The 8,824-nt window shown below is 33.9% G+C and overlaps 2 protein-coding genes and 1 non-coding gene across 7 annotated transcripts in view; all 3 read right to left on the reverse strand.

Annotated features, from left to right (window-relative positions):
• The window catches only part of LOC100535035 (uncharacterized), a 304,770-nt gene that overhangs the window by 220,476 nt on the left and 75,470 nt on the right, over positions 1-8,824 (reverse strand). The window lies entirely within an intron of this gene.
• Positions 1-8,824, reverse strand: part of LOC137489462 (uncharacterized) — a 243,166-nt gene that overhangs the window by 76,874 nt on the left and 157,468 nt on the right. The window lies entirely within an intron of this gene.
• Positions 8,072-8,153, reverse strand: trnas-aga (transfer RNA serine (anticodon AGA)). The gene has a single exon. It is a non-coding gene; the product is annotated as a tRNA-Ser (tRNA).

Below are 8,824 nucleotides of genomic sequence, written 5' to 3' on the forward strand. Positions count from 1 at the left end.
GGTCATTGAATGTGGCGATCTATTTTTTACAGTCTATGCTCGCTATCCCAAGGTTCATTGCGATCCCAAGGTTCACTGCGGGTTTCCACAAGGTAAGTAAAAAGTAAACAAATAAAGACGATTTGTTGATAAAGCATGTACTGTAAACTAGCGACGTTATCTAACTACATCAAGTTCATTTATTAAAAACATATTTTTCTCACATATAACGTTGGTCATGCATTAGAACAATATATACATTTTAAGATAAGGAACAGTGTTACCAGATTGTTGTTTTCCACAATAGAATTCGTGCAAAATCTATATATAATATGCAGTATGCAACTTTAATAATACAAATGTATTCGTAATTGTTTCAATATTAAAGAACATCAAGTGTTTCCAAAGGTTTAAAGGCTACATTGTAAAAACAATTATTTTCTTAAAACACACACACACACACACACACACACACACACACACACACACACACATATATATATATATATATATATATATATATATATATATATATATATATATAACATAACAAAAGCTCAAGTATAACTTAAGCTGATGTATGTCACAATGAATATCTTACACTATTACAAGTATAATTTGGCCTTTACCAATTTATTTAATAAAAGAAAGAATCTATCATCTCTAAATTGTGGTAAAGAGGCACAACAAGCTGTCTTCTTTGTCCAATATTATGTCAGTCAGGATGGTAATGGTAAAACTCAAGGATTACCTTGCACCTTCTCAGAAATTTACCATTGATCATATGTATTACAAGTGGCTGGATTGTTTTTAACACAAGCAACGTTTTTTAAATCATTATCTTAAAGAGATTAAGGCTCATTTTGGACTACACTTACATTACTTTACAACTGCTTAATGCAGTACTGATGTATCAAGTAGTTTAGTGGGTTTAACTAATGTCACATTGTTTTTATTCATTTCAGATGCAGAAACTTTTGACATATGAATTCATCTTGACTAAGGGTAAGGTTTTTGTTCAGAATTAATCATTATTTAAAATCATTGTATTTTCTTTGTTATTATGTACAGATTTTAAAAGAATGTACTTTCTTTTAATAAAGAACTCTTCACAGCACTGCATCTGAACAGTCACAACCTCACAGAGCTGCACAACTGCCCCACTCAAGATCAGTATTGAACCTGGAATCTCATCTTGTGTACAGCAAAGGCAGAGCTGAAAATTCACTGTTTGTCTTGTATTGTGTGGTAAGTCATAATTTTATTATTATTATTTTTTTATTGCAACACTAAGTAGTCCATTCTGTGGCCAATATGATATAAAAGGCCTAAAATGGGACTGATGTGATCATTGTTTTGATTTCTAGATAAGTACTTATGGGGCTACACATGCAGCTGAAGTTAGCTACATTGAGTAGGACATTTCTTTCAGTATACTCTTAAGGAGATTCACCCAAAAAGGAAATTTCTGTCATTAATGAATTAATGACTCATCCTTCACTTGTTCCAAATATGTCTGAGTTCCTTTCTTCAGTTAAACACAAAAATTTATATTTTAAAGAAAGATGAAAACCTGCAAACACTGACTTCCATAGTATTTGTTTTTTCCTACTATGTATGTCAATGTTTTCAGCTTTTCAGCTTTCTTCAAAAAACTTCCTTCATGTTTAACACAAAGTAACTTGGAAGTTTTTAAAAAAGGTTTACAACCACTTGAGGGAGAGTAAATAGTGAACTATTCCTTTAACCCAATCTAGTTGACTTTACTAGAAAATTGTATAGAAACCCAGTGCCTTAAACCCCTTACATTTTATACAATGTGCAACTTAACAGCCATACTTGAATTAAAATATTACTGTAAGTTCAAGAAGATTGTAAAGGTTATTGGTTAATTTAAAGTGGGCTGTTTAGTTTCACCTTGTGTAAAAACATAAAGGGTTTAAGGCAACATGTTTCCATGCAGTTTTCTAATAAAGTCAACTAGTTTGGGTTAAGAGTGTAATGGGTTACAGTAATAGCAGTGAATCATGCAGGCATACAATAAATGTTTAGCCATGTAAAGCAATAAGCTTGTTATATTTTAGAAATATTTTTAGGGTGGAGCACAGTATGCTGTTGTAGTTTTCATATAATTGATGAGTCAAACATGAGATGTGTGTTTTAAATTGCAAGAAGTGAATTAACATGTTCATCAAGATTCAAATCTTGCATCTTTAATTTTTTAAGGTTTTGGCCCAATAATACCCATATTCTGCTATTTAAAAAAAAACATGCTGGAATTTGTGTCAGCATTCCCTTCAATGAAAACTACAGCAGTGGACATCAGTGGTGATAAAAATGTATGAGAAGGATAAGGGTGTTCATAATGAGAAGTGCAGTCACTATCCTGATCTCTAAATTTGTAGAACTGACAGATCTGCTTGGAATACATGGAAACATGCTGGAAATGTTTAACCTATTATACAGTTAATTCAAGAGTGCCAGTTTTAATGACACTTTACATATATAAATAAATATCACTGAACTTTCTAAATGAAACCTAACACTCATTCTTTGTTCAGTAATGATATTGTGCACTTTTAATACTTTACAGTGGCAAAACCTGGAATAACACATGGGAGCCCTCCAGGAATTCCTGACACTTTACGCCCAAGTCTCCTCATGCTAACCGGATTGCAATATGACAGTCTAGTCAGCATAAACACCTGGACTCGCCAAGCACACTTTGGTTCTCAGTGTTTTGTAAAAAATGTTTTTGCTATTCTTCCATAAATACTTGAATATGTTTTGAACTTACTCTACTTTTGATGTTTAAGTTCAGAAAGTTGTTATTATAAACATAATTTGCATTTGTCATGAACTTGACTTGTTGTTGTGCAAGCTGTTTATTATAATGGCATTTCCAAAGGCATCGTTTGAAAAGATTTTTTGCAGTTCAGTTTTACTTGAGCTTGACATACCAGATGTATGACATGAATAAATATCACAAAATAAATATAATAATAATAATACAAAATATACATTTCCTTCAATTATAATTGTTTTTAATAATTTATGTATGGTAATATATTATTGCATTAAAAACTGTTATAAAATATATATTTTTGGTTTTTGCATTTTTGCGTGATTTTTATTATTTATTTTATTTGTGGCATTATAAATAAATTATAAATGTTTCATTAAAAATGTATTGTGTTTATTTGCATACTCATTTACAATGAACTACTATTTTTACTATTTAATGGGCACTATATTTGTCATTTAAGTTTGACATATATTTATATTTGTATACCTACATGATGCAGGGTTTAGTTACAGGAAATGCTGGAAATGTTTTCAAACATGAAGCTTTTTTATTTTTTTATTATTCGTTTCAAATTTAGTATACTGCCTATGATCTGGTTTTACTATGATCATTTTGCACATCCGGTTACCCCCATAAAGGAATCTCACGGTAAATATACATTTGTATTTTTAATAAGACAATAAATAACATGTAATATTAATACACATTTTGATATTTAAGTTATATTATAAGGTTATAATCTACCTTCAGCCGGAAGATTACCAAATAGAGACATAGTGTGACGTAGATTGCGACGTTGTGATTGGACTATAACTTCAAAGCCAAATTAATAGATCCTTCGTGTTGCCAACTATGTTTTGCTAACTTTGCCACTTTACTAACAGTGTCCTTTATCAATGAGTTATCGCTGTGTTTCAAATAGTTACCGATTAACCAAGATCGTAACCCTAAACTTAACCCTAACTAAACCTTTCAGTGAACTACAATTTTTAGCGCCATGTCTTTCGCGTCCCATCTATACAGCGACAAAGGATTGTGGGTAATGTAGTTTAAAGTCTTTTTGTTATCAAATGGAACAAATACTATTTTTAATGAACTAAAGACTATCTGAATAAGGTCATTGTGCATATATTTATGACATATATGAAAGCCAGGCATAAATATGTTATTTTACAATGAGTATTTTTTTTTAAACAGCTTTTATTGACTTGATTAGTATATATCAGACTATTATATCCAACACTATTTATTGAACATAGCATAAGTAATAGTCTTGCTGATCTCACTCATTTCTCGTTTGAAATGTGAATACTTTTTCCTTTTCTACGGGGCTCTATTTATCCCTCCTTTTATCCAATTTGTTTTTATTAATTCATTAATTTATTTATTTTTGTTTGCTGTTTAACAACTTATTTTTTCTAATTCTCAATAATTTTTATCATATGTAAATATGCTTAATTTTCTATTTGTTAAATGTCCTTATAATAATTTTTTTTTTTGGCTTCAGATTGTGCTTCACTCTTTATTTGATGAAGGAAAATAAGATAAAAAAATAATAAGATTTATTAAGTCATAAGCTAAATTCTATATATATTAATTAAGAGGACATAGGGATGAACTTTGGGGGACAGAAGTCTCGTACCTACCAGACATCTCTGAGTGTACTGACAAATGGAAAGGTGTGTGAAAAAACACAAAGAGCAAAATGGCTGTGGACACTTGTGACATGAACTTTATGCCCAGGATTTACTGAGGACTGAAAAAGCTACATTTGTTCAGAGACATTCAAAAGAGACACTAACAAGAGACTGATGAACTGATCAAAGAGAAAAAACGCTCCACCAGAACTTTACATCAGCTGAGTCAAAGAAAGAAGCCAGCCCAAAGAGAGAGGGGGAAAAACTGTGCCCTGATATGAACGAATGTCAGGACACCACAAAAGCACCAATCTGTGAGCTGGTTGTCTCAGGTTGCGAGGGGGGATAGTCTGACAGTCCACCTCAAAGTAGCTCCTATAGTCTAAATTAAGTTCAAGCATTACAGAAGGAAAATTAAGAACAAAAGTGTAGCTACCCATTCTTCTATCAAATCAGACTCCTGTCAATTTGAAAGAAATTATTATCATGCAAATTTTTAAGTAAGAAAAAGTGTTATAAGGTCATTTCATGGGGAAACTTTAAATATTGAATGATATATTATGATGAATGTTAAATAATTTAGGTTTAAGTTTTAATAGGTTTAGTCATAAAAGTCCTTAAACATAGAATGATAAATTACAATGCAGCAGACTAACTAAAGAAAAAGAAAAAGCTTTTGATAAGGCAATAAATAATTTGGAGAATAAATAAGAATGGAATTAAGTATTTAAGTTAAAACTAAGTAAAAGAAATATCTTAGCATAATCTTATTGTGAATGGCCTAAATCAAGATTGGATATTGAAAACTGGAAAGAGATTCAAATCTAGAAAAATTATTTATAGTTAAAGAGAAGATTGAAATAAGAGGCTTAATGTTGATAATATGATTTAAGAGTAATCAATAGGAGAAGATTTTCCAGCTGAAGTTCATATTGTATTTGAAGATTTGTTTTTTTGGATGGTAAATATTTCAAGTATTGAGTTTCTATTGAGTTTATTTTAGGTAACTACCAGAGGAGGGTAGAAACTTGTTTGTACTTGTGTAGGCTGATGACTATCATATATTGTATACACCAGAATGCATAAAGGGTTAAAATTAGGGAGAAGATCTTAGGATGGACACTGTCACAATATGTGGGTGATTGAATTATCTGCAACTTCACAAAGATCTAGTTCAATTAAAAGACTTGAGTGGAGACCATTGCTCCAAACAGTGAGATGATGACTGTTTTTGGTGTTGACTGGATAGAGAATTATTCTGTAAACAAGCACAGTTGAGAAACTATGATGAGTAGATGATTGGAGATGGTAGCAGAAGCAAATTATGAAGCAGGGACAGTTATTCATTTGTGACGAAAGAAGTACTTCCAAGGATTTGAAACATCAGCAGAAATAAGTTTATAAAAGGTTTGCATTCATAAAGTAATTAAAATCAAAGTTAATAAGTGATCAATAAATAAAAACATCTAAAGGAGTATGAAAAAGTATGAATAAAGCAAAAGAGAGAGTAATTGTATTATGCTCAATTACCAGAAATAGCTGAAAGAGATGAAGATGATCCATCAAGGCCAACGCTTGATGAAAATAATAAACTTAATGGGATTAATGTGTTAACAAGTGCATTGGTGAATGATGGCATGGAAACTGACAGAAACAGGCATCTAACACTGCATCGCATGAACTGCTATTGGGTCAACCCTTGCAAGAAACCATATGAAACTTTGCATAAAACCTTGCATATAATCTCACTTATAACCTTGCACATAACCTCTTGGAATGTTTTGCAAAGATGTCTAATGCAGTAGGGACTTTTATGAAGAAACAATTAATTGCCATGTGCAAAGCGATATCTGTGCAGGAAACCAGAAAGGAGCCATGTGAGAGAGCAGAGATACAAGGTCCAAATAGTCCAGCTGATCGAGTCTATCTGTAGATGTTCTGGAAAAAGGAGAGAGCTCAGGAGGAAAGGACCATATCTGGATTAGGGCAAATCCAACAGCTGCCAAAGTGGATGCCATTAATGGGGTACCAATGCCTCAAAGGAGCGAAAGGAAACAACTCCAGCAAGGGAAAGCTGACCGGAAACAGAGGAGCCTGAATATTCAAAAGCTCTAAACTACTAAGTGCAACGTGTGGAAGGAGAAGTTAATCAGAACAAAGTAAAGAGTGATTCTGATAATATGCCTGAATACCACATACAGCAGTGCCACAAGTCAAGGGATGATGAATGCACAACTGCAGATTTTAAAACTCAGACTCTTAACCACACATCTCCATTAACATCTATTAAAGTCAAGTGAAGATGATGATAGCTTAGAAGAAGAGAAACAAGGATGACCAAAGATCAAGATCAACATTTGATGCTTTTTATGTTTGCATATTGAATTTGTTTGCATATTGCTTTTATGGTACCTATATATAATATCACTTCAGTATATTTTACATGAGTGTGAAAACTAGCAGCTAGCACTGAACCAACTGAATACTTATGCTTAAAACATTGTTGTCTTTGATGTGTTAAGAGAAAAACAGAGTACAGTCTTTTACTTCCTTCAAATCAAAAGAGAGGGGAGATGTTTGGCTGGACTTCTGTCAAAGTACAGTGGCATAATCTAGTCAATTGATAACAGCTATGTGGCTTATATCAGTCACTAGATAGAGGTAATTAAGAGAACTGGATTATGAAATTGCACTTTGGGTTAAAAAACAATAATATTAAGACTAAAGTCTTAAGAGAAGGGATTAAAGAAGATTTCTATTCTCTCAGTGTGTAGTATTTTCTAAGTGTAAAGCAGTTAATTTTCTCTTCTCAAAATGTATGTAGTGTTTGCAGCAAACATGCCAGCATGTGTTAAAAATACTGTGTATGATGAGTATGTCTGCACAGAAGCAACACTAGGAGAAGGCTACTGAATGGCTGATTGTGTAGAATAACTGAATATGTAAAGCACTGATTATATATGTTAAATACTTGTATGAAGCTATATGTGGCAGAAGTTAGAATGAGTAACATATTATCAAGTTATTATCCTATCATAACAATGTATGTAAACCCTTAGTTCCTTTGCATAAGTTGTATCTATACTTTGCTGACATAGACCTGTAACATCTCTGTTGACATGAGCTGGTGGGCTGAGAGCCAAGAATAGCAGGACCCCTTAGACTAGAAAACCTATTCAAAAGTGGGCAAAAGTTAAAAAGAGACACAAAGGGGTGTGTCATAATTACCTGTATAAAGATTATGGAGAACACAGATACTTTAGAAGGTGTCCCGGAGAGATTTCAGAATGCTCTGGGGTCTGCTCTGCTCTTTCTCGGCTTTATTATGGAGAATAAAGTCTATTTTCTGATATTCAAAACCTCCGGTCTGATCATTTCTAATTGATGAAAAGTCGAATTCACGACATGACCCCGTTCAACCCGGGGATGCTGCGGCCACAACGCAAAGTTCTAACCACTATACGATCACGGCAAGCTATGAGACAGCCATTGTGACCCTTGTGTGGTATGTTCCTCCCTGTGATAAGCCCCTTTCTCTTCAGTGAGAACACTCTGTTGTTTTTCTCCTCCTACCAGAACAACGCTTTTCCCAAGAAACAATGGAAATGCAAACAATTGACGACTGCTGCAATTTTAAAAAGGCGGAGGACGTAGTCGGCAGGATTCGACCCTGCGCGGGGAGACCCCAATGGATTTCTAGTCCATCGCCTTAACCACTCGGCCACGACTACAAGACTGACTGTATTGCAATTTCTTTATGCTTGGTACACATACTGTGCATCCAGATGAAACTTTCATCAAGCGATAGCTCAACTGCAAAAGCTGTGGCTCCACAAAATGAGCGTCACACGCCCGAACAGGGACTTGAACCCTGAACCCTCATATTAAAAGTCTGATGCTCTACCGACTGAGCTATCCGGGCTCCACAACAGTAATTCACAAGTAGGCAAGGTTTGGGTTGTGGTCGGCGCAGACCTTTTCAGTACACTAAAGTTTACCGTGAGATGGGGTTTTAAGCTTATGGTTGGTGTGGATGTTGCTAAAACACGACAGGTTACTTTGAGGTTGGGTTTATGGTTTTTGTAGGTGTAGACATCAGTACAACACAATAGTTTGGACTTCATGTCATGTAGGAGACATTAAATAGATCAATGATAACTGCAGAATGTCTTTCTGCTGTTGTGGCAATGAATGGACACTCAACAATTGAAAAGATTCCTTCCATGCCTTAGAAGCGTGACTTGATCAGTACTTATCTACACAGCATGCTGGCATCAAAGATCCTATTTCTCTTATATCATATCCCTAGTCTTCCACACTTTAGGAAACATAAACATTCAGGACGTGCCATTAGCACAGCCTGCACTAAAAGAAGGCTGGAGATAACGGATGGCAACACAGA

This window comes from Danio rerio, chromosome 4 (genome assembly GCF_052040795.2).
Source record: "Danio rerio strain M-AB ecotype USA chromosome 4, GRCz13ab, whole genome shotgun sequence".
In the NCBI taxonomy this organism is placed as follows: domain Eukaryota; kingdom Metazoa; phylum Chordata; class Actinopteri; order Cypriniformes; family Danionidae; genus Danio; species Danio rerio.